The sequence below is a fragment of the Mixophyes fleayi genome, chromosome 3 (assembly GCF_038048845.1).
Source record: "Mixophyes fleayi isolate aMixFle1 chromosome 3, aMixFle1.hap1, whole genome shotgun sequence".
NCBI classification, from domain to species: Eukaryota; Metazoa; Chordata; class Amphibia; order Anura; family Limnodynastidae; genus Mixophyes; species Mixophyes fleayi.
The window spans coordinates 82,053,518-82,081,014 of record NC_134404.1 but is presented as its reverse complement, the minus strand read 5'-3'; the positions used below and the strand labels follow the sequence as shown (position 1 = coordinate 82,081,014).

At 39.7% G+C, this 27,497-nt stretch overlaps 1 long non-coding RNA gene across 1 annotated transcript in view; it reads left to right on the top strand.

Moving 5' to 3' along the window:
* The first annotated feature begins 19,179 nt into the window (after window positions 1–19,179).
* The window catches only part of LOC142142699 (uncharacterized), a 53,204-nt gene continuing 44,886 nt past the window's right edge, over window positions 19,180–27,497 (top strand). Inside the window, exons 1-2 of the long non-coding RNA XR_012689289.1 lie at window positions 19,180–19,358; window positions 23,137–23,280. This is a non-coding gene — a long non-coding RNA (uncharacterized LOC142142699). The remainder of the gene's footprint in view (window positions 19,359–23,136; window positions 23,281–27,497) is intronic.

Genomic DNA, 27,497 nt, shown 5'->3' with positions numbered 1-27,497 from the left:
AAGCAATTCGAATAGCCCCTGATTTCCTTGGCATCTCTTTTCATTCATAATCGCATAAATTATGTCTTTTCACAGATGATGATGTTCTATTGTTCGTTACCGGCCCAGAGACCCAGGGCCATCTTAACAACATTATGGGCCCCCGGGCAAAGCAGTGCATCGGGGCCCCTATATATATATATATTGTGTGTGTGTGTATGTGTGTATGTGTGTGTATATATATATATATATATATATATATATATATACACAAAATATGGGCCCCGACGCACTGCTTTTTTTAAATGTACTCGCTCAGTGACCCTTGAAGTTTTTCTTTTGCAGGATTTTTTTTTTGCAGAATTATTTATTCTTATTAAGAGCCTTGCCTATGGGGCCCCCTTGCCTGTGGGGCCCCCGGGCACCTGCCCATCGTGCCCAATGGAAAAGATGGCCCTGCGGAGACCTCGTTGTCAGCCTTAAAATCTATTCTGAAAAAATTCAGTGCAGCTTCCTTCTACAAACTAAATCTCACTAAATCTGAGGCTCTCCCTATTAATATACCCAATTCCTCATTAAAGACCCTACAGAGACAATTCTCCTTCGTGTGGGTGAAGGAGTTCCTAGCACGTCACTACCTCTTGTTTTAGTTGATGGCAGGGCAGGTTCATGCTTTTTTGATGTAGCAGGAACAGTGAACGTAGTTTAATATCTGATACTAATATTTATGCACTGCAGACACAGTGAATGTACTTTAATATCTGATACTAATATATTTATGCACTGTAGGAACAGTGAACGTAGTTTAATATCTGATACTAATATTTCTGAACTGCAGGAATAGTGAACGTAGTTTAATATCTGATACTAATATTTCTGGACTGCCTATTGAAGGGGAATCTCGACGGGATTTGGTACCGGGGACACAATACCTCCATCAACCGTCTAAATTCCACTGCACAGTAGGCGGACACCGGAGGCACGTCTAACACCAACATAGCTGTTACGGCCGCAGTTTCCTGCTTTGCCATAGGTTGACTATATAGGAGTGGCACTGCAGTGACAGACAGGATAGCAGTTTGAAAAACTAGGCCCCAAAGAGCACATAATGCCCAAAAAAGAGTTGCAAGATGGAATTGTCCTTGGGCCCTCCCACCGACCCTGATGTTGAAATAGGACATGCGCACTTTAACAAACCAATCATTTCAGCGACAGGGCTTACAAAACTGTGGCTGAAATGATTGGTTTGTTTGGACCCCCACAAAACGAGCTGGCAAAGAAAAAAAAGAGGTGCAAGATGGAATTGTCCTTGGGCCCTCTCACCCACCCTTATGTTGTTGAAATAGGACATGCGCACTTTAACAAACCAATCATTTCAGCGACAGGGCCTACCAAACTACTGTGGCTGAAATGATTGGTTTGTTTGGGCCCCCACACAAAAAAAGCTGTTCATCTCTCCCTGTACAAACTAAACTGGCTCTACTGAGGCAAGATGTCGTCCTCATCCTCATCCTCTAATTCCTCGCCCCCTTCAGTGTGTACTTCCTCATCCTCACACATTATCAATTCGTCCCCGCTGGACTCCACAACCAGGTCCCTGGAAGGCAGTGCTGTTCTTGATTGAGGAATTGATAATTCATTTTTATGAACATCATTTTGTCAACGTTTTGCGGAAGCAACCTCCTTCGCCGCTCACTGACCAGGTTCCCCGCTGCACGAAAAACTCTTTCCAAGTACACACTGGAGGGGGGACAACGCAGGTAAAATAGAGCCAGTTTGTACAGGGGCTTCCAAACTGGCTTTTTTTTCCTGCCAGTAAGAATAAGGACTGTCTGACATGTCTACTTGGATGGTGTCAGCAAAGTAATCCTCCACCATTTTTTTCAATTGTGACAGCATCCAATGCAGCGACAGTAGACATGTCTGCAATGGTTGGCAGGTCCTTCAGTCCGGACCAGATGTTCTCAGCATCCCCGCCAGCGGGTCTTTTAGGAAAACTGAGCTTTTTGGATTTTACATGCCCTCTACTAGGAGATTGGGCATCGCCCTTGGCAGACGACGTTGATGGCATTTCATTGTCTATGTCATGACTAGTGGCAGCAGCTTCAGCATTAGGAGGAAGTGGGACTTCTTCTTTCCCTACTTTATCCTCCAAATTTTTGTACTCCATTATATGCAGCACAAGAGAGCGTACCCCTAAACCACACACACTTTGGGACTGCAGAAACAGTGAACGTAGTAATATAGATTGCAGTTCCTATTTTTTGGACTGCAGAAACAGTGAACATAGTAATATAGATTGCAGTTCCTATATTTTGGACTGCAGAAACAGTGAACGTAGTAATATAGATTGCAGTTCCTATTTTTTGGACTGCAGAAACAGTAAACGTAGTAATATAGATTGCAGTTCCTATTTTTTGGACTGCAGAAACAGTGAACGTAGTAATATAGATTGCAGTTCCTATATTTTGGACTGCAGAAACAGTGAACGTAGTAATATAGATTGCAGTTCCTATTTTTTGGACTGCAGAAACAGTAAACGTAGTAATATAGATTGCAGTTCCTATTTTTTGGACTGCAGAAACAGTGAACGTAGTAATATAGATTGCAGTTCCTATTTTTTGGACTGCAGAAACAGTGAACGTAGTAATATAGATTGCAGTTCCTATTTTTTGGACTGCAGAAACAGTAAACGTAGTAATATAGATTGCAGTTCCTATTTTTTTGGACTGCAGAAACCGTGAACGTAGTAATATAGATTGCAGTTCCTATTTTTTTGGACTGCAGAAACCGTGAACGTAGTAATATAGATTGCAGTTCCTATTTTTTGGACTGCAGAAACAGTAAACGTAGTAATATAGATTGCAGTTCCTATTTTTTGGACTGCAGAAACAGTAAACGTAGTAATATAGATTGCACTTCCTATTTTTTTTGACTGCAGAAACAGTGAACGTAGTAATATAGATTGCAGTTCCTATTTTTTGGACTGCAGAAACAGTAAACGTAGTAATATAGATTGCAGTTCCTATTTTTTGGGACTGCAAGAATATATTGCTCTATAATATTTTTTATACTTTTGAAATAATTTTTTTTTTTTTTTAAGATTTTTGGATAATTATCAAATTTACTATGGACTTAGCAGAAAAAAATACAGGACAAAAGCACCACTGGAATCAGCAGGACAGAGCACTGGACAAAGTACTACTGGACTCAGCAGGACAGAGCACCACTTGACTACTAAACTAATCAGCAGGACAGAGCACAGGATCTCAACAACCTCCCTCTTCTTTAACCACAGGGAGAATGAAGATGGCGGCCGCGAGCGGGGCATTTATGACATAGCCTCATTTTGGATTCCTTTGGCGGCCAGAAGTACCCAAACAGTGCTCGGATCCTGTCGGATCCGCACTGTTTGGGTGGGCTCGGATTAGCGAAATCCGAGCCCGCTCATCTTTAATTTATACTAGAGATGGGCGGGCTCGGTTCCCCGAGATCCGAATTCATCCGAATTTAGCCTATCCGAGTACCGAGCCGAGCACGCTCGGTACTCTCCCGCCCATTCGGATTCGAAATCGAGGCAAAACGTCATTGTGACGTATTCGTATTTCTAAACTCTGTTCTCACGAGAGTTGAAGAGCATAAATACCCGCCTCCACAGCAATCCATCGCCATTTTACAGAGAGAGAAAGCAGGGTTAGGTCACACTGGCTATATGAGCGCAGGGACAGAGCAGTAATTGGACACATTATTGTTTATATGCAATACCATTGTAATCTTAATACTAGTTGGTACAGCAGTAAGAGGAGGATAGAGGGGTTTTTTTTGTGCAGTTTCTGGCACTCCAAGTGCTTTTGGAGTGTCCCCTATTCTTTTGCATTAATTTTTCTGGCTGTCAAAAGTCATATTTGTCAGCAGTATCTAAAACAATTTGTAGCACTACAAGTGCGTTGGGCTCATAATGGATTCAAAGCAGTCCACATATGAGCAGAATCAGCAACCAGGTTCTGTCCTAAGTCCTGATGGTAGTATTCCCAGTATATCCTCTGGGAAAGGCGATGTCAAACTACATAGTCTTTTGAAATCAGTCAAAAAAACACACACCCCTAAAAAAAATTACTATGTTGAAGCGAAAAAGAAGTGTAACTGAGGAAAAGTTAAGTGCCGATAAAAAAAAAAAATTGCCAACATGCCATTCTACACACGCAGTGGCAAAGAGAGAATGAGGCCTCTACTTTTCTATATTAGTGGCAGTTAAAAAAATGTTATCAAGCCTACAAGTGGTGCACAACTACTGTTACACGTCAAAGCCGAGCTGCAAGATAACAGTAAGGCATTAGAGGATAATGTTTGCTCTGAATCACAAATGACACCAATCCCTGTGGAGAGTCCATCCAACAATGCGATGTCTAATCGTGAGCATTCTGTTAGTGTACCCATAAAGAGGGACCCTTTCAGCAGTTCTGCTGATGTGTACCTGAACAGCCCGAGTGTAGCCGGTGATACACAAATTGAGGATGCCACTTTGGAAATAGAAGAGAATAAGGGGGAGATTTGTGTAGGTGATGAGGGCACTAATGATGATGTTGATGATTATGATGCAGACAGATACCAAATTGCCTTTCTCAATTTCTATTTATATTCTAGACTCTATAACAGCTGAATAGTTTTCTATTTTACTCCTAGTGGAGAGGGGGTCTGATGCAGACAGATACCAAACTGCCTTTGTCCATTTCTTTGTATATTCGAATTTCTAGTTCTACAGTCTATGCAGGCTGCTTTTTTTTCTATTTTACTACACATGGATGGGGGGGTTCTGATGCAGACAGATACCAAACTGCCTTTGTCCATTTCTTTTGTATATTCAAATTTCTAGTTCTACAGTCTATGCAGGCTGCTTTTTTTATATTCAACTACAAGTGGAGGGCGGGGGGGGGGGGGTTAGATAGCCACCAAAGTACTGTGGTCCATTTAATTTTACTTTCTAGCTCCACAGTCTGTGCAGGCTGCTTTTTTTCTATTCAACTACAAGTGGAGGGCGGGGGGGGGGGGGGGGTTTGATAGCCACCAAAGTACTGTGGTCCATTTAATTTTACTTTCTAGCTCCACAGTCTGTGCAGGCTGCTTTTTTAATATTCAACTACAAGTGTAGGGTGTAATATACACCCAAAGACGATGGCTACATTGCCAATAATCAAAGATGGAGGAGGTAGACAACCAAGTTTGACTGTATAATTTGCAGACAAGTGTTCGCATTAAGGGCGGCCTACCAGGGATTAAACTGTTTTTTCATAATTTATTAGCTTTAGAATTACCTCACTTATCTAAGAAACTGGTGGAGCACTAAATTAGGTTATTTTAGACCAAAAAAATTGTATTTTTTTCAAAAATAGCAAAACAAAACCAACCAAAACCAAAACACGCAAGGGCGGTTTTGCAAAACCAAAACCAAAACACGACGGTAATCCAGATCCAAAACCGAATACAAAACCAAAACACGGGGGTCAGTGACCATCTCTAGTCGAGATAGCTGTGGCGTTTCATAAATATTATTCTAAACTTTGTAATATTTTCTAGTATGCCTCAGCCACTGACTGGTACCTTAAACAATCAAGCATCTCCACCTACCTAAAAGAGATTAATTCCCCGGCAAAATTGTGCGCAAGCCCACTCCCACCAGTGCAGAGTTTGCTCAGGAATGGCAGGTGTGAGTGCATCTGCACGCACAGTGAGGCGAAGACTTATGAAGTATGGCATGGTGTCTTGAAGGCTGCAAAGAAGTCTCTTCTCTCCGGGAACAGACTGATATTCTGCAAAAGGTACAGAAATTGGACTGCTGAGGACTGAGGTAAAGTCATTTTCTCTGGTGAATTCTCCTTCAGATTGTTTGGGGCATCTGGAAAACTGCTTGTCCAGAGAAGGAAAGGTGAGCGCTACCATCAGTCCTGTGTTATGCCAACAGTAAAGCAATCCTGAGACCATTTATGTGTGGGGTTACTTCTTAGCCAAGGGAGTGGGCACACTTACAATTTTGCCTAAGAACATAGCCATGAATAAAGAATGTTACCAAAACGTCCTCTAAGAGCAACTTCTCCCAACCATCCAAGAACAGTTTGTTGACAAACAATGCCTTTTCCAGCATAATGGAGCACCTTGCCATAAGATAAAAGTGATCACTAAATCCCCAGAATTTAATCCCAATGAGAACTTGTGGTCAATCCTCAAGAGGCGGGTGGACAAACAAGCAAGAACCCACAAATTCTGACAAACTCCAAGCGTGTTGATACCTACTGCAGAGTAAATGGATCTTGAGGATGTATGTATATGAAAAATAGGGGGGAAAGATTAAATAATCTGTTGATGTTAAATAAATAAAACAATAAATGATTTGTTTAGTAAAAGTTGTAAGTCACAAAGAGGAGTAAACCAGTGTATGATAAAATTACCTTGATGGAGGTACAAAGTCTGTTGTGATGATTGAAAAAACCTGATGTGTAAACAAATGTAAAGAAGCTCCAATGAGAAGATAGATCACAAATAACTGTATGTAGAGACTCCTTACATTATTTAGTTGCACTAGGCTTAGGTTACCTAAATTAATGTACAATAATTTGTATGGTATGCATGTCTACCTGCACATGAATGAAGAGGCATGTAAATTGTGTGTGTTTTGTTAACAGCTTAGAATGGCTATGTGTGTGCTATAATATCAATCCAATATCGGGCCACTTCCCATCTATAAAACAATCACCAATGCCCTATCAGGAGAGCCATTACTAACCTTAGCCTTGGCTTCAATCGTGCCCTTATGACTCATTTCTTTAGCATCCTTCCTCCTAACTCCCTTGTCTTGGCTTTCATCACCACTCCAGCAATCGATTCCATGCGATTTGTCTCTCCCCTGTTGAAGTTTAATAATTGTATGAAAGTGGTAATCAATATTTTGTGTACACTAATATTGCTTGCGATGCAAATAGTACGCAATTGAATAATTATTATAGCAAATAAGTTTAATTTATTTATTTTAGTTAATATAAAATACAAGGTGGTGAAAAAGCTAATTAATGTTTACAACATATTAATTACATTGAGCTTGATATCATTCTATTCATAATCACATGAGAACGTTTCCGGTGTTATCTATGTAGTGATTGCGCCTTGCAAACGCTAGTTATAATTAATATCACTTTTTCATACACCAAATAGCCAGTTCACAGGGATCAGAAAAAAGCAGTTTATATAGGTTTAGTGGTCTGATTCTTAAGGAGGACACATGGCAATCTCAAGGAACAATAACCAGAGGAATCCACCAATGCCATGTTGAGTTCTTGGGAAGTCAAGACCCTTCGACCTATGAATGAAGACCTTAATTCTGTAACTGTGTATCTTTGTGATATCACTGCTATTTACAACTGTACTGTGAATAAGTTGTTCACCTCAGGCCTACTTCACGCTGATCACTACCATCCCTCTCACTCACTGTCCCTTAATTTGATCTGCATTAACCTCTTATCTGTATATTTGTTATGCATGGCATTGTGGACCTTTTGTAGCACCTTATAAATAAAATATAATAATAATCATCATCCAATATTAATAATTAGTGGATATATTGGGATAAGTCTGTGATTAAATGATGAAAATAAATAAAATAAACTAAATTAAATGGTCCTATTGTATATGTTTGAGTGACTAGACCTATGTGTAACTAGTAATGATGTGTTAACTTCTATTGTTGCTAGAATAAGGTGGTGAGATCTAGACTAGAGTAGTACAATGCATGGATTTGGTGGATAGTGCAGTAAATGATGATAAAATACAGGAGTTATGTATAAGGATGCTAGTAATTACCATATGGAGATGTTATTGTGTTGGAAGATTATTAATCCCTATTGTGGTGTATTGGTGTGAATAATTACATAAGGGAGGCTATCAGAGAAGTGCGATTTCAAAGTCCACATTGAGGCCATGTGGTGTCAGAATTTGGAGTTTGAATGTTAATTTTGCTGCCTCTTTGTTGATCTTCTGTGTAAAATTTACTCTCTCCTATTTCTTTTGACTTGAGAAATGGCCATAAAGTTCAGGATAGTGGGGTCACTAGTGGTAATGAGACTATTGTGTTGCTTAAAACACTTGCAGTTTTATTTCTAAAGTATTCTGCAATCCTTGTTTCCAGTTTCCTTAATATTCCCCCAACGTATTCCACATGTGCATTGCATAAGGTATATGACATTCTCTGTGTAGCATATAAGGAAATCTTTCACCTTGTAGGTGGTGGTCTTTGTTATGGATTAGAACTCTGTGATGAGTCTAGTGCTGTTGTTCTTCAAAGTTTTGCAGTTGCTGCACTGTCAGCCAGTTGCTGTTAGTGATCTTATTCTTGATGTGGTTTGTTGTTAGGTTGTTTTTAATGTCTGGAGCTTCTCTATATACCACCTGTTAGTATGTAAGTAAAATCTGTCTTAGGCCTTTGTCCTTTGTTAAGATATTCCAGTGTTTTTTCACAATAACTCTGGATACTTTTCGAGGCATTTGAATCCTGCATAATCAAAATATGTAGCAAAAAATATTTTTTTATATTATTATTGCAGTACCGTGTTAGCCAGAAAAATCTATGTGATGTTAAATACTTTCGTGTCAAAAAAGACAAAAATATTATAGGAGTGATACGTTTATTGGCTAATTAAAAAAAAATATTATTATTATATTTGCTTTCTTTCAGAGCACAGAGGCCCCTTCATCAGGCAAGTTTACAAATGAATTACTGAAGAAAAGGCACAACATTTAAGAACTGTTACATCAAGAAATTTGTACAGGGGGGGGGATACATCATTAAGATAAGCTGTTCATCCAGAGTCGTCTTTATTGTGTGTGTGTGTAAATACCTCCTGGATTGCAGTTTCTGCAAATAATTTTTTGGGGTTAGCCAATAAAGGTATCGCTCCTATAATACTTTTGTCTATTTTGACACAAACGTATTTAACATCACATGAATCCCGCATAATGAAATAAACTTTGTATTGTGCTATCATGACTTTATTTCTTTTATGTGAGGAGGCATTGTCTCTCTGCATTTTTTTGCCTCCGCAAAGATTTAGTTTACTTTTTTGCTCTCATATTGGGTTTTTAATTCTTCCCTTTGTTTCATGTAATTCTCTAATTGCATCCAATTCTTTTGAATTGGTCTGCCAGAATGTTTGCCAACCAATCTGAGTGGTGGTGACTTGAAGCCAGGGTGTAGCTATTAAAAAAGTGTGTTTTCTATCCACATATTTACATAATTCTAATAATCAATTATACAATTATGTGAGACATGCACAGGTAAGATTAATACCAGGTCCCCTTAAAAACGGAGGAAACTCCATAGTGTGGGTGCCATTTATTGTTCTTCTGGTAATAATACCAAATGACAGCTGAGTACCAAAGGAGTTTTTCAGAAATAAAACTATTTACAAAATGCAAAACAACAAACCACAACTAAATTCTACCTTTGTGCTATTGTATGTGAACAGAGTTAATTAAATATAATATTATATAAAATAGAGATTAGTGAAACATTTTGCGAAATGATAAGTTTCAACAAAGTGATTCCAACCAGCAAATCGGTTTTCTAAGGCCATGCTAGCAAAACCTCAAATTGATATTTAAAAAAGAAATGTCTGTTTAAATGTTGTTTTTAAGCATAACTGTAATTTTTAATAACATTGTATAATAAATTCAAAGGTATCAAAATGAACAAATGTACATTTTTATACCCTAAAACATCTTTATGAACAATTTTTGCTTCAATCCTTAAAATGTATTTTTAAAACTTTTGCCAAAAATAGTACTACAATTCTGCCAAGTAAATTGTTGGAGACTCACGCATTTCTATCATTAATCTGTGCATGCCAAAATGGCTTAATTGCAAATTTAATGGTGAAAAACAGTGGGCAAAAAAGACTTTCTACAAATAGACATTTGGATATAGCTTTGCAGGCATTTGAAGCATTTACTTTTTTTAGCACATACAATTTTCTGCAGTGCTGTACAGAGAATATTTCAGGAACATGTTTCCTGTATAATCAATTTTACAATCTGTTATTCGGTGATTTGGACAAAGGGAGTCAACGCTATATGTAAAGGTCACAAAGACCTGTCTAAAACTGGGGTCTCCAGCAGTGACGGAACACCCAATTCTTCTGTGCTCGAGAAGAAGCTAGCAGAGAAATTAGGGAATGTGAAATTATTACTGTGTGTCAGCTCAGCAGTTAAGGGTATTACCCTTATCTTTAGAGCTATTATTTCTCAACATTGAAATGGTTTGCAATGCCTTCTGGTAGCATATTGTATTATACTCCTAATTTAGTGATTTGTAGGAGAAAGAAAAACGTCATTAGGGAGGCACTAGCAGTTGACTAGTGACCAATTATTCCTCAGTAGGAGTGGATGTGAACAGCCAGAGTATCTCCTCCCATTTTTCTCCATTCTAAGCCTTGTTCTCTCAACATGCCCTTCTAGCCTATTAAAACTAATAGATGTCCCTGCCCCAAGCTGTTGTACTAAATTAAAATGTATACTATGGGGGTAATTTATGAAGTACAACTTGTCAACTGCGCAGTGCAAAAGCACTGTATTGTTCCTCCATTGTCAATCTGAAGAGGGAAAAGGCTTAAGATTCTGATCAGAAGAGTAAATCTCGCTGTTAGGAGTTTACATTGAAGAGATTTTAAACTTAAAAAATAATTTAAATTTATTAAGCTAAGTAGGGCATTTGTGTAGGAGAAAAAGTTTACATAGCCAGGGAGAAGTTGAAAGAACATCAGTTTGCACCAGCTCAGAGATGGATTTTTTTCATCGATCATCCTTTACTTTTAATAGGATGAGTTTTGCCCTTCCACATTGAGAAGCACTTTTTTTGAGAAGTACATTTCCAGGTGTACTCCGAGCACTATATTAAACAAAATGTACATTCAATTTCCACTTGTAGTAAAGATAATTTCAATTTCTCCTCCCTCTATATCTAAAGATGTGAATGAGGCTAAACCATTTAGCATTTTACATGAAATAAACAATAAATAAATAAATTATATACTTCTTGTAGATTTTACATTCAGGAGGCTATTGTTGCTTTAGCTTGTGTCCCTTTTGTAAATAATCTTGGACATAAGGTGTCTTGTAACCAAGTTATTCAGTAGTTTAAGTATAATAATGGCAAGGAAATCAATACAAAGGAATAACACAGTGGTGGAAAAATAGTTTTACTAATGCTCCAATTTAAAGGCATTTTACAATAATTGCAAGGTTACATTCCATTCGCTATACCAATTCTGGACAGATCACCAAATCTTTTTGTACTTGTAGAAGTCCAGCAGAGATATTAGGGAATGTGATGTTATTACTATGTTGGCTTGTAAGATTGCATGGTTGAAGTTTTAATTTAACAAAGAACCTTATAAGGATATTTATTACTTTATTACTCATCTTGTCTGTGCACATTGAGGGCCTGATTCATCAAGATATGTATCTGCCAATTTTGTGCATATCGCATGCAAAATAACTCTGTGTATGTCCAGAACCAGGCAATATGCAACTAAAGGAAAATACCTCTTGCCATTATACCTTGTGTTTTGGGTTAATTAATATAATCTTAAAGTAAAGTTTTATCCTAATTTAATGATTTTAATTGACTCTCCCCCCCCCCCCATCAGCTATTTAACAAACTGCACTTACCTTGCTCTGCTCCTCTTCTCTCCAGGTTCTGGGACTTTCGTTTCCTTGACATGCAGCTAACAGCATATCCCATGCCGTTAGCTGCCCTGTCAGTGCAGGTGCGGACTCAGTGACTAGTGTGGTCATGTGATCATCTCACATGAACACGCTAAGCTTTGCACGGTAGCCACACTGATAGGGCAACTAACAGCATCAGATGTGCTGTTAGCTGCCTGCATTTACCACATTGTATGCAGGGACAGTCTGGGATGCCCCCTTGAGACCAGGGGCGGCCCGATCAATGAGGTTGTGAGCGCAAACATTTTAGGGGGAGGGGGGGGGAATATATTGACATTGTAAAAAATTTTTTTTTACTAAAGATCGCCAACGAAGCGCCTCCACGGCCCAGCGCCCCAGGCTACAGCTCGATCAGCCTAATGGTTGCTCAGGCCTAGTTGGGAGGTATGCATGGAACAGGTACTGATGTGAAGGATTAAATACTCTGTACAGCGGTGCATAATATGGCAGTGCTATATAAATAAACAATCATGTCATGTTGCTGTGGTACAAAAATATTGGGGGGGAATGGAAGGTCCAAAATATGACAGGAAGCAGGGAAAACGGGAGGCAGCCACAGAACCCTCATTTGGCTCATAGTCTGTTCAGAGAGATTACATGTATCTATATCTCCATTACCATCTATTAAACACAATTAAGCAAATACATTTTTTGAGATTAGATTGCTTTTAATATTTATGTTCCAAATGTATTTGTGTCTGCTATCCATTATTATAGTACAGAATGTTGTGCTACAGTAGACTGTGGTAAATACATATTTTCTTTGCCTATCGTTTTTTGTACTTTTGTTACTTTGTAAACTCGCACATTATCATTCAACAGATAAAGAAAACATAACTACAACTCCAATTAATGTCTGTTTTGTGAAGAAATGGGGCAATGTGCAAACAGTGCTAAAAAACAGCTAAACACAAATTGTAGGAAGATGAAAAACATTCTGCTTTTCCTTTTCACTGCAAAAATCAATAGCAGTTTGGGACAGTAATGTTTGAGCAATTTTCAACCGACATGCTTTCTAGTCAGCCTGTAGTTTGTGGTGCAATGAAACATGTGCATAAAATTGTTCAATTTTAGGACAGCACTATTTAAGTGATTATAGCTGTTATTGTTGTACAATAACCAACAGAAAAGGACAATTTGGAAATAATTGATTATAATATATATATATCTTAAAGATTTGTTAAACAGGGTATACACAGTACACTTTTGTTTCACAGATAAAGACATACAAGACCATAACACTCCACAGTATTATCCATATTTAAAAAAACATTTGTCAAAAGTATATTTTCCTTAAAGTATGTCTAAAATTCCTATATTCTTATTGTGTTTTAGATATTACACAATGCAGCCAGTTGGAGGCACTGTGCAAATCAAAGATGAAAGATATTTCAGCAAGGAAAGTAATATGTAAGGACTTCTTATTCTAGGGCCTAAAAGCTATAACATATGGTGCTTCAGGAATAACATTCATTTGAAGATATATTGGTTAGAGAAAAGCAACGTTTTCAAAACTATTCCATGGACCATTTGCCCCATTTCATGTTTGAGTGCAGAACTTTGTAATGGTCAGTGACCTGAGAAAGGGAGTGGAGAAAGAAAAATAAAGGCACCTACTTACCAGATTCATTGTGCTGAGATCTGTCTTTGCTTAGGAAATTCCTTCCCTTGCCATTAATGTCATCAGAACAGGAGACGAGGAGAGGAGAAGTTTGAATACACGAATTGGTCAATGGAAGCAGAGTGCTCATGTTGCTCTAGGGAACATGTGGAGGGCATTCTTCAGGATGAGCACACCACGTGGAGTTACCCTCACTGGATTATTCATACTAAACTTGTGGCCCACCATGACACGTCTTTTGGCTCGATCCACTCTTGGCTTCTCACTTTGACACACAGCTCTTCTTATCCTCCTTATCCTTCTGTCCACATCACGATCTCATGGAGGCCCTAAAATAGTGCTCCATTAGTAGTTATTTTTAGGTGATCACAGTTCTCCCCCATCTTGGCTTCAAAAAAATCAGGGTTACCCATTGTTACAATCAAAGGAAGGAGGGGAGTCCACCTTTTAAATTATATGGTCCACATGAGATCACAAGATGGTAATACTATACACCTTACCATACACTACAGAAACCATTAAGGAGCCCAGAATGGGGCAGGGATTTTGTAATGCTTAGATCACCCCATCCTGGCACCCAAAGATACAGTGGCACTCATATTTGAAAGACAGGAGTCCCCTCTTTCAAATGAGGTTTTATATTAGTAGTTATTGTCTGGTAATCAGCAGACAATAACACCCTACCCTACAGAAAGAGTTAAAAAGCCCAGAGATAGTGGGGGGTATAATAAATGAGGTTACCCTTATTTTATGTAGTAGGTTTTCCACCTTTTTTCCCATCTTTCAAAATGGTATACCTTATTGGGTTATCATTATCTTTTATACACATTGCATGTATTTCATTCAAATTCCTTTAAAAAAGCATTATCATTTTCAAGTACAGATTTTATTATGAAAAACTGTGTAGTATACATATTTTTGCTGTTTTCAAAGGTGGTTTGAGGCCTCAGCAACTGTAAAGTATTCCTTGGTAGAGATTATAAAAAAAACACACCAAAAAGAGAAAAGAAAAGTTAAGAGGTGAGTGAAGCTGAGAGAAAAAATGTGCTAAAAGGAGAGAGAGCAAAGGGAAAAGGAGAGTAAAAAGGAAAGCGAAAGGGATATAGAAAAAGACATAGAAAATGCAAATGTGAAAATAGATTGAAGTGGATTTACAAATTAAAATGAAAGAAACAACTGTGAAAAGGACAGAGAAAAGGAGAGTGGAAAAGTATAAAAAGTAGAGATGTGCTTTGGTTTGGTTTCGGATTTGGTTTTGGTTCTAAAATTTCCTTGTGTTTTGGTTCTGTTTTTTTTCCAAAAATCTTGAAAGGGTTGGTTTCGGTTTTTGATCTGGATTTAATTAAAAATTGTGAAAAGCAGGTAAAGTTATGGGATTTTGAGCTTTTTTTTGCTCCTATGTTACTATTTATAGCATTAACATTGATTTACATATATTTACAATTTTCTAATGATCTGTTCACAATTGTCCAAATTTTCACCAATTCGTTGCCAAAGACTGGCTAAAGTTAGGAACAGTCTAGTCTGTCCTGGCCCTTTACAGCTTTTCTCCCCGAACCCCCTGATGGTGGCCCTGAGCGAAAGACCAAGGGTCGGTGCAAGTTTGCTTAATGCCCTAGGTCATGCTTAAGCTTACCACCCCTCCTCCCCCTAAAAAAATTTAGTTTCCCAGCCCCTAGCACACTTGACATTTCTAAAATAAAAATAATACCTCTTACCACCTCCTGGCTGGTTAGGGAGCAGTCAGATGTCTGGCGCAGCACTGATGTTTGACGCAGAATGCTGTCCAGGCTTCACTTCTGACCAGGAGCAAACAAAGGATATTTAGAGGGGAAGCTCCAAATGTTAGATTTCAGAACAAACAAATAAAAAAGAAAACTTGACATCACTCACCTGTTACACACTAATATGTGCCCCACTGCCCACCAACTTCTCTCACACATGCCCATCTGCCCACTTTTCTCACATATGTCACTCCTTGCCCATCAGCTTGTCTCTCATTCCACAAATATCATAGAGTAGCCTCAGCAAGGTGAATTAAAGTAGTGCTTCATTATGCATCGCTGCAATTTGTCACCGTACTATTTTAGTACATAGACCCCATAGTCTCTAACTCAAGGGGATTTCTGAGTGTTATCTCCACTGCCCTCTCCCCCCCAATTTCCTCCAGCCTACTCTCCCTTCCTATTTTCTGTAGCATCCACTCTCCTGCTCCCCATTTTCTGTAACATCCATTCTCCTGCTCCACATTTTCTGTAGCATCCATTCCCCCCATTTTCTGTAGCATCCTTTCTCCTCCCCATTTTCTGCACCATACATTCCCCCCTATTTTCTGCAGCATCCATTCCCCCCCATTTTCTGCAGCATCCATTCCCCCCCCCATTTTCTGCAGCATCCATTCCCCCCCCCATTTTCTACAGCATCCATTCTCCTTCCTATTTTCTGTAGCACCCCCTCATTTTCTGCAACATCCATTTCCCCCCATTTTCTGTAGCATCCACTCTCCTCCACCATTTTCTTTTATTTTCACTAGAATTACTTAAAATTTTAAAATAAATAAATCTAATTAACTGAATTGGTTCTTTTTGGGTTCTGCTGCCAAGAGTCATGCAGCAAAAGCACACTGCTTTTCTCCACTAAATACTAGTTCATAATGATGCTTATTGCACAATATACAGCAAATGAATTAATAAATACCAGTAGCCACTAAACTCTCCGACAGACTGAAAACCAATTAAGGAAAAAAAAACTGCATTAAAATAATAACAGCTATTCTATTGTTTTCTCTATTCCTCTTTCATCCAGCCTAACACTGAAGTCTATAGTGTAAATGCGATTTTCTGAGCACAGCCAAGCAGACAACCTTCTACCTACACTCTCTCTTTTGCAAAATGGCAGATAAGCACAAGAGAGAGGGCTATATATGAAAGATATCAATCTAAAACTCACAAGATCCAACATTTTCCCTGAAATGATCTGTTGCCTCATTTTCAGATCCGATTTTGTTGAGAGAAACCGAGTCTTGAGTCGGTAAAACTCAGATCCCAAATGATGGATCTTGTCAGATTTCTCAATGTCTAATTAAAAGGAGATTAAAATGAGATTAAAAGAGGGGGGGGAAGAAAAATAGAGAAAATGCAAAAGGTACAGTAAAGTGGGAGGGAACAGAACATCAATGGAAATAATTTAGAAATATATAGATAAAACGTATGAAAAGATAGAAAGAGTTAAAAGGAAAGAAAAAAAAAGCGAGAGAAAGGAGAGCGCAAAGAAGAGAGAAATGGAAAGAGAAATTGGGACAGGAGAAGAGTGAAGAAGAGAAAAAAGAGAAAGGGAGAGTGTAAATGAAAGATGAAGAAAGGCAGGTGAAAAGAGAGAGAGAAAATGTGTGAAAAGGAACGACTGAGTAAAAATAACAGAGAGAAAGAGAGAAAAATTGTGATAAGAAGAAAAAGCAAAAGGAGAGTGAAAATAGTAGATAACGAAGATTCGAAAAGGAGAAGGAAATGGGAGCAAAAAAGAGAGAGAAAAGGGAAAAGGAAAGTAAAAAGGAGACAGTAAAAATTAAAGAAAGGGAGAGCGAAACAGGGAGGGAAAAATGGAAACTTTTAAATGAAAGTGAAGCAAAGTAGAAAACAGAGACTGAAAAGTAGAGAGGAGTAGGTTGAGAGGAATAAGGAGGAGACAGAGAAAGAGGCAGATGGGAAAGAAGAGGATAGAGAGAGGGGAAAAGAGAGAGTGGGAGAATGTACACCCTACACAAACCAAAAATGTAAAAAGTCTTTTTTTTTAAACTTCTCTAGATTGAGAGCGGATTTTCATATCCACAGAGATGTTGTTGGCAAGCATGCCAAATGAATATCATTCAGATTGTCACTTGCTTCTCCAAATATTGATTAGAGCCACAGATTGTAGTAAACTAAATCTTGAAGGTTTTTACTCCTTCATCCTCAATTACAGTAGTTATAGATTCTGAGTGTAGTGCTGTTTTGGCAGAAGTTATGGAACCATAGAATTAGGAACTGGCAAATCAAATTTTAAGCATGATATGCAAAGTTATTGTGCTACTGTCAATTTGCCTGATCATGTGAGTGTGGAGGAAAGGGAGTAGAGAATGGCCTGGATGGGCCTCACTCAATATTGCAATATTGTATTGGCATTTGTGCATGTATTACCCTACCACACTCCTCCTGTGTGGAGTTGCAGGTGGTCTCCTAATTGCCTCAACAAGCATGTGAGTTGCTTTTGTCTTCAACCTTACATTCCTGAATCTCAAGTTAAGAGCCTTCATCCAACTGAGATTCACATTGGATGACAATAGACTCTGTCTCCATTTAAATTCTTTGTCCTATTTTGCTTCCGTTTCCTACTGATCATGTTTTCACTGATGAATTGTCAGGAGTTTGTAATGGGTCTGTGATAAAGTAATATGCCAGTGGTATTAAGATTATAAATTGGCACATACCATCAATGAGTTATGTTAATTTTTGGATTGTGGTGTAATGCATCTCATTAAAATGTAAAGTTGTGTTGAATGCTGCACAATCACTTAATTCCTAGTAAGTTGCCTCTCACCATTTCCTCCTTGTGCCAGCTTCTGTTATTACACCTTAATCATTTGTCCTAGCTAGCTTCAATATCCGTCCGTGTTTGCTCTTATTTCCTGACTCTGTTATGCCATCTAACATGAAGTCAAACTCCTTCCTCAATGTAAGTCTTCATATGTTGCCATTCCTGGAATGTAAATGGTAACTAAGCATAAATTTAAGAATTAGAAATTGAAATTGGTTTGAAAATGGGTACTTAATTTGAATAACTAAATTCAGATCTAGAAGCGTTTATTTGCAAAGATGAAATGAGGTTTCTGTGAAGTGCATAGCCTTACTGATAATCATAACCAAATTTCAGATTGGTGGTTTATTTTACCTGAACAGATTACTCAAGCCTACAAATCCTTACTTATTAAGGATATATCACTTATACCATGGCCTTGATTGCAATACTGTATCGTGTTCTTTAATTTTTGCATAGCATCTCCTCAAACAGTGTGAGCAGCCTTCCAAATGTTTTTCCATTGCATAGGATTTCAGTCTACCTCATCCAACAGCCTGGAATGCTTCATTGCACACAGTTGTTGATGGCTTTTTTTTTGCTCATTAGGCTACACTAGCATTCTATTCCATCTGTTGGGGACCTCCATTTTAAACTTTGGCAGTGGCAATTTGTTCCTAATCTAAAGTGTATAATGCCAGATGAGATGATAGCAGATTTTGTGTCTTAGCAACAAAATGGACAGTTGCAGGAATGTGGAAATTAAAGATTGATAAACATTCATTGCACACAAGAGATCAGCATCTCCTCAAATGATGCTAGAAGCAGGCATAAGTTCCCCATTTGATTTGTCATTCCCTATAATGTGCACAGGACATATTAAGCAGCTTTATATGCTTCATAGCATAATACTTGATGGCTTTTTCTTAGTCATGAGCCATAAAAGTATATTAAATGTGGCGTGGCTTGGATGCCATTGCATGCAGACCAGTTTTCTTGTGGCTCTGCTGCCAGACATGGCTGAATCCTCGGAAATTGGGGTCACCCTCACCCCAAACTGATTGCACCTGGCAGGACTGTTGTTCTCCCCACCACGGGAATCAATTTGAGCCGTTCATGGAACTGAAAAACTGGTGTGCTGGGCTCCATTTCAGTCATGGCCTGCGCCGCCAGTGGAACCAGCTCTACCACGGCCTTTCTTGGGCTGAAAGTCTCACTCCCTTGTTTAACCCACTTACCGGCCGTCAACTGGGAATCCGGTGATCTCAGCAGTCGTCTGCCTGCTCAGCTGCGACCCAGGACTTTGCCGGGACCTGCGTTCAGCAGCCAAGTAAACACAGGTGTCCCTCTGCATTCAGCCAATCCTTGCACTGCCCCCTCCCTGCTGGGGACAGGAAGAGATGACAGCATTTTGAGCCCTCTGTGAAGATTCAGGAGCCTGGTGAGTGAGCCCTCTGCCCTCATGCTATGGACTGCTCCCCTCAGTAATTATCCATGTGAGATACAGATCTCCATCTCTCTGGCCTTCCACCCCCCCCCCCCTCCCACCCCATTTGGGATCCATTCAGTGATAAATGACAGGCACCCTCACTCTGCCTGGTAACTCACTCTGGGACACCCATTCACAGCAGCTATAATTGTGTACACACATTACCACCTGGCTTGGGACTCTGCCTGGGAACAATATCTATCAGCCCCACAGTTCACAACCTGGGCAGATTGAATCAGCAGCCTGCAGTATTTGGTGCCATCTAGTAGACATCAATGATATTACAGTCTCACCTTTCCAACAATGCTCTTGTGACTTACATCTCTGGGGAACCCCGCATTGTTAAATAAAGGGTCTGCTACCAGGCACCACATGTCCACTTACCAGCCTTTTACAGTCCTGTAGCCACTGATGTCTGTTTGACACTGAATCCCTGTGGGCCTATGGCTGGCCACATCTCTACACATGACTATTCACTGACTGGCATTGACATACTTGAAGTAACCTACACTAACAGGCATCCCCTCTTTCTTCATGGACAAAGACAGAAAAGTTGCAGCTAAAAAGGGGCCCAGTCGTGGCAGAGATACTTCCCTGCCTCCTGATATGCGACAATATATTAAGGTATCTACCACCACTGGCACCTCGGACATATCTTCCACTGCAACGCAGCCGCAGCCCACATCGGGTGCGGCTTATGTCCCGACATCCACAGCAACATCCTCCTCCTTGGGGATACTGCTGATTTTTGTGAGATTCCCCGACATATTAAGTCCTTATCAACCAAACAAGACATCCCGAACTTGGAACATAGAATTCAAAAAAGACGGTCTCTACCGCAGTCTCCAGCATGCATGCTGACATGCTGCACTTGGCTGATAGACTGACCTCACTAGAGGATGATAGGGAGATATCCAATGACTATGTTGCTAAATTTCAGGAGGCGGTCCTCCGCCAGGCTTCTCACTTCAGAGACCCCCAGGTGAGCGCTCATGACTGCGACAATCAGAGCCACCATAACAAAATTAGGATTTGAGGCATCCCGGTAGACATCCCTCCTCAAGGCATGGTTGATATCCTCACAAAGATCTTCAATGTGGTGCTGGGACTCAACCTGTCTACCCAAATAATCTTTGACAAGGCTCTACGTCCCAAAGCTCTCTCCTCAGAGAAACCCTGTGACATTATCTGCAGATTGCATTACCATTCTCAACGGGAAGAGATACTAAAGAAAACTAGGGGCCTTGATGGTATTGACTTTTCTCTTCCATTTCTACCTTCTGCTCTTCCCATCACTTCCTTCTCTTCCCTCAAATCCTCAGGACCACATTTTCTTTACAAGCCCTCTTAAATGTTGCACTTTGAATAACCCTGTAGGCGCCTTTCCGGCCTCTCACCACACCCTTAGAATCTACTCCATCAATGCAAAGAGCTTCAGTGTTCCAAAAAAAATTATCCCACCAGGCGCTCCATGTTTTTCTTTCTGACAGGGCCAACATTGTTTTTATTCAGGAAACCCATTTCAAACTTCAAATCCCTCCTTTGTAGCAAACACTACCTCCATGCTGTTATGCACATTTTGTCGCTATCCAATAACGATTGTCAAATCCCAATGTGTGGTTCCAAAGCACAAAGTAATTTAATAGCCAAAAATAGTAGAATAACAATGCGAAATAAAACAAGTGCAACCGTTACTTATCGCAGGCGCTCTGGATCCAGTGAACAGTCATTCAGGTCTGAAGGCTGTGGTCAAAGAAGACTGGTCACTAGTATTAAAGTAATTCTATCGTTTTAAAATAAGCATTGGCCAATCAATTGTATGTGTTTCCAAAGCAGATGGTGGTTTATTTTAGCAGATGTAAATAATCAACAATTTCAATACATTATTATATTATGATAAAGTACAGTACAGCACAGCCAATACCAAAAGATAAATACATACATACCGCTGCAATCGCTGCGCTTCCATGGGTCCCAATGGAACAGTGTATCTGTTAGATAACTGTGGTCAGAGTAGACTGAGAGCCAAAGGAAGCGCAGCTATATTATATACAGTACAGTGTTACACTTGAACAATAGAGATGACGTAGATTGTTTCTATAGGTCCAGGCACAGGGTGGCTTCAGGGTAAACAGTTCATAGGCTGATTCAGTCTAAGGAATCCAAAGGAGGGGGTCGTCTCTCCAGGGGGTCTGCTCCTTTCATAGCCAGCATCATACAAAGGATTATTCCCTAATATCAATAACTAAAGTATGCAATGTGCGATCTCTTCGCCGACTGCATCGGACAGCTGCTGATGATTAGGGGATCAATATGATATCAGGCATGACACCTTTCCTATAACCTAAACCTTTAATAACACTACAATGTACATATAATCACTATATATATATATATATATATATATATATATATATATATATATATAGACTAATAAAAAACCAAATACTATCTGATCCTGAATTACAGTGTAACAGAACCAATATGAAATGATATAAATAACTAAATGTTGTAATGCGAGTGTGTGCGTGCGTATTTTACCGTGTGAACGCACCACGCCACGTAACACGTGGCGTACGGATCGCATTTGCATGGCTAAACAATATTAAACCAATATACTTTCGTTCATCCAATTATACGACTTCAACACTAGGTCCAGAACCCCTGCTTATATGCAGTCAGTGAATACAGTAAAACAATGCAGATGCAACTTGTTAATTTCATTTTTATCATTTTTAGTACCGGCTGTACTTACGCCCCCTACCGCATAGGGCAGCGGGGGCGCGCTTGCGAAAACCTCCTTTGTTTTCGCCCCCGGTATACCTGCCCCGTATACCTTTCACCAGTTGGGCACCTGCCTCGTCAGACAGCAACTGAGACTATTCCACAACAAAACAGTGTATCTACGTCACAAAATCACACAACATACACCTTTTATCGCAGAAAATCAACTTCCCAACAATAGTAATAACGTTTCAGAGGCTTTAACAAGTGATTATACTATGCATGTATAACAAACTATCAAAACGATTGTCCAGGCTTCAGGAGGGTCCAGTGTACTGCTGGACATAGGCCAGTTCAAACCAAAATATCCAAAGGTGGGGGTCATCTCTCCAGGGGATGTGCTCTGACTTCCCTGCCAAGAATCCAGTTTCAACTAGTCTATTTGCATTTTACTGTTGGTATCACTTTAAACATTTATTCCCTAACATCACTAACTAGAATATGCAATGTGCAATCTCTTCGGGGAATGAACCGGACAACTGCTGATGAATAGGGTTTCACTAACATGCATATAACTTATAATACTAAACATAAATACTGCTATATTATGACATAAATAACTATGTATTGCAACTTCAATTGAGGTGTAATAATTACAAATGTGTGTGTTCGTGTGTATGTGTGTAAAAGTGTAAAACCTGTTATTGCCACGTGTTGCAGCTGGATACGCCCTACCACGCCGTAGCGTGCTCCACGCCTCATTTCAGACAAAGACAACCAAATCTGCTCGATATTAATTGAAATGACTTTATCCAATTTACTGACTTCGACAATGCTTTCTATAGCGATTGCCCCTCGGGGAAAACTAAAGTTGTAGTGGATTTTGCTTTTAGTCTTTGCAATTTTCTGACATATCCCATTACTCCTTTGTCGAGGGCCAATGCCTTCTTGTAAAGTATAAGATTTGTCAACGCCAATTTACATTTGTTAATTTTTATTTCCCCAGCCAAAACCAGGTGACTTTCCTGACATCAACACTTTATTCTCTAGAACCTTGATTGGAGGGTATGCTAGTGTTTGGAGGAAATTTTAATTGGACCATGGACACCTCAACGGTATTCCGAGGCACCCGGGCAGTGTCTATCGCAGGGTAAGGCCTACTTTCCATGACTTTCAGCTGGTTAACTATTGTGATTTTATTTTAATCTTCTGATCCATTTGGCTTAAACTGCTTATATATCTCACATTGCTTTAGGGAAAATATAGAGTACTGTAGTATTTGATTTAATATGTGAAATATTGTTTTTTATGCTAGACTGCATAACAGTAAGAGATTGCTTATTTTGCTATGCGCAATGATTTATAGTATTTGCATACAAATCTGTTTACATGATTTGTCAAAAACTGGGCTTAATTTAATGTAGTGTTACTATGACAGCATTAATGTTTTTGGACTTTTATTTTACAATAAATATTGATATATTGCCACAATAATGTCGACCTTCCCAGATTTATATATTTATATACACATAGCGCTGGGGATTTATTAAATTCTTTATTTTATCGTTTGAGAGGATTATGGAGTCTCCTCTTATCATTCCCATTTGGCAACTGTGCATTATTAACATTTGTGGAGAGCATTGGTTTTATTCTGTTTCATTATCTCGTTCAACTTAAAAAACCGGAGGACACTATCTCCTGGCAAAAGCCCTCAACCTGACAGGTTCAGGATTGGTTTTTATAAAACTTTTGGACATATACTGAACCCCCTGCTTTTGGGTGCCCTAAATGAGATCTCTGAGGAGTCCAGCTTCTCTCAGCAGTCACTTAAGGCTCACATTATGATTCTCCTCAAGGTAGGTAAGTTAAATGTTGACCTAAAACTGTTAGTGAAAATGATGGCTAACCGTTTGAAGGTCCTCTAATACCCCATTCATACTGCACCAAAATCCCGGGCGAGCTCAAACGACCTTGGTGCAGTATGAATGGTACAAGTCAAAAATCCCGGGAATTTATCGAGGGGTAATTCCCGGGTCGGACCCGGGTTGCCTGCACTATGAATGGTGCAACCCGGGTTTTTCAAGATTTGAGAAGGAGTTAAGGAGAAATGGTGGATGGTGGAGTGCAGATCAAGCTGAAGCAGAATCGGAGTTTGTTGGAGAAAATTGCATCATCTTTATGCGTCAAAAAACCAGTCACCTTTCAATGACATCACCATTTTTCAGCCAATGAAAACTGCTCTGGTGATGACTCCCACAAATTGCCAGGGCACAGACTTGTGCAGTATGAATGGGGTCAACCCGGGAAATTCCCGGGTCCGAGGTGCAGTATGAATAGTGTTTCTGAGCTAGGACGCTCCGAGCCCCGGCAAAAACCCGGCTTGAAAAACCCGGGATATTGCCGGGGCGGCAGTATGAAAGCGGTATTATTGGATTTGATCCATAGTGACCAGGCTGGGGATTTTTTTTCGTCAAAGGGGCCTGTGACAACACAACCAAGATCATTGAACTGATGTATTGGATGGAGGGGTAGCGCATTCCTGCCTTGTTTTACGGACTGATGCAGAAAAATCTTTTGACAGGGTGAACTGGCAATTCTTTGCAGGAGTATTGGAGCACATGGGATTGGGTCCTGTCTGCATGAATAGAATTCTCTCCTTTTGAAGGAACTCTAAGGCTTGCATCAATGGTAAGAGTTATCTTTGTGACACATTCTCTATCTATAAAGGCACATGTCAGTTTTCCCTTAATATTTGTCCTTTCCATGGAGGCTTCCAGGTCCATTAGGAACAACCCTGATGTGTCAGCGGTGCAGGTGGGGGGGACTGAACATAAATTAGCTCTCATCAAGGACGATCTTTTGGCAACAATCATTAATCCTACGATTTCATTGCCCAACTTAATGCCTGAGTTTGAGAAGATTGTCACACTGTCCAATTTCAAAATGAATTATTCCAAATCCATGGCCCTGAATCTCTCTATCTAGCTGAGCATATTAGGACACCAACACTATTTCCCCTTTGCTGGCATCCCATCAATATTAAATATATTGTTGTTCTGCCGCTAAGAGACCTCTACAACCTGTACAGGGACAATATTGTCCCGCTAATTCCCAACTTATGGGAGGAATTTGGAGTCTCAAGCCTTTTCCTGGCTTCGGAGTCTAAATATAGCCAAGATGAACACTTTGCCAAAGCTCTTGTACCTCCTCCAAACCCTCCTAATCCACATTCCCCAAATACATTCTCGATCTTCAAAAGCTGGTCCTTGACTTTGTTTGTCTTGGAAAGTCTCCCAGCTTAAGACGTGGTCCACTGGTAATGTTGCCAGAAGTGGTCAGCTGGTGGTCAATGGTCATGTACGTGCATTTTCTCTCTTGCAGGAAAAACTGGGCCTTCCGCCATCAAAGTTTTGGTTGTACTTACAGGCCAGACATTACCTAAAGGTGAAAGAGTGATCGAGTAGGAGCCTGTCTAGCTTTGAAGAGCTGTGCTGCACTTTCCCAGAACCTAAGTACATGATTTCAAGTATCTACCAATTGCTTATTGTCAATCTCTAACCCCCACCCCCTCTGCTATGCCGGGTCCGGGTGTAATGAATTAGGTAGGCCTACCTCAGAAAATTGGACTAAGGCATTCCGGTATACCTTGGTGAGCTCTACTAGCTTCTCTGTGGTGGAGATGCGGTACAAAGGCCCTCTCCTGCTGGCATAGATGTCCGTCCCAGTTGTGTAAGATGCACCTGGGCATTTCGGAGTTGTGTTGGAGGTGTGGGTCACGCTGGAGATCTCCCTTGCACATCTGGTGGGCATGCCCTGTAAAAGCGCCATACTGGTGCAAGTTAAGAACTGTAATGGGGAAAATTATGGGCTGCCCAGGTCCTGATAGTCCAGACTTTTGGCTATTTAACACTCTAGATATCCCCATCTGTCAATATAAAAACAATCACTACTCTGGCATCTGAATAACGCTACTATTGCGGTCATCCCAGTCCATTGGCATTCTCCTGCTCTCCCTGGCACGCGGGAATGGTTTAGACAGATAAACCACTATAGGCTCATGAATGACCTTACCATGTCCAGCCAAAATAAACACACATTTGAGACAAATTACATTAACTAACACTTGCAAAATGACTGCTGTTCGTTATTATCACAAAGTATGGCAATATTCTTTATATTTATACTACGTACAATATTGCAGGTAATAGCAAGGGCAAAATGTACTTAATAAATAATAATACACATAATACACCGATGCCCTGGTATATATATTTAGACTGGGCCAAGGATTAAAAGCACATTAAAACGTGAGAAATGGGTGATGAATACAAAGTTCTCAGTCCAGTAGGACCCTGTTTCCTCACAAGAGTATTCACCAAGAGCCAAGTGCAGAGCTTTCAAACACCTTGTTTTACTATAAGTGTTTGTTATGGTATGAGTAAGGTAGATCTGACTGAAAAGAAATGAGTATGTGCTGTAATGCTACCCTTGTGAATCAAACATGGGTCTCGTCACTTTATATATATTTGCAAGTATTTATATATCATGTATAAAATATGTCATGTATATCAATATGTAATGTATAAATAATACATATATCTTATATTGGTGAAGTGCAAAAATTATGTAAACCAGACAGTTCAGATTGGGCAATGGTTGGCCTTTCCACACAAGTAAGTATGTATAACTCACATTGATGCAGATTTGGTTGCCAAGCATCTGTCTTGACAAGACAGTGCAATTGAATTTGAAAGTCCACATTCTGAGAAATTAAGAATTTGTTGCATTGATAACCCAACCATCAGTCAGTTGGCAGCACTAGCAACATGCTGTACACAGTTAGTCATTGGAATGAGATACAAAAAGCCCCCCAAAAAGGGAATTTTGGTACAAGAATGTACTACAAAAAAGGCTTCAGAAGATACTTGCGGAAAAGTGGAGGAGCCAATTCATGAGAGATGGCATTGTCCTTGAGGCCACATCAACCACCATTTTGTTTGCTGGTTGTTCAGCTGGGGATTAAATAGGGAAATGAATAATGGGCATTTGGATAACAGTGGTCGTCTTCTTCAATGGTAACAAATCACCCTCCTCATTATCCTTATTGAAGAGGTCTACTTCAAATACATTTTTCTTTGAAAATGCAAGATACACCAAGTAGTTTCCTGTTAGGCAGCACGTGTGACATACTTGATAATATCAGCAGCAATACATTGGAGTGGGTCAGTAGCAAACACCTTGGAGAGGGTCAGCAGCAAATACATTTGAGAGGGTCATCATCAAATACTTGTCCATTTTGAAACAGTCATTCAATGAAACAAAGAAGAGGGTGTGGATAGGGTATGTATGGGCTCGGGTGAGGAGTAG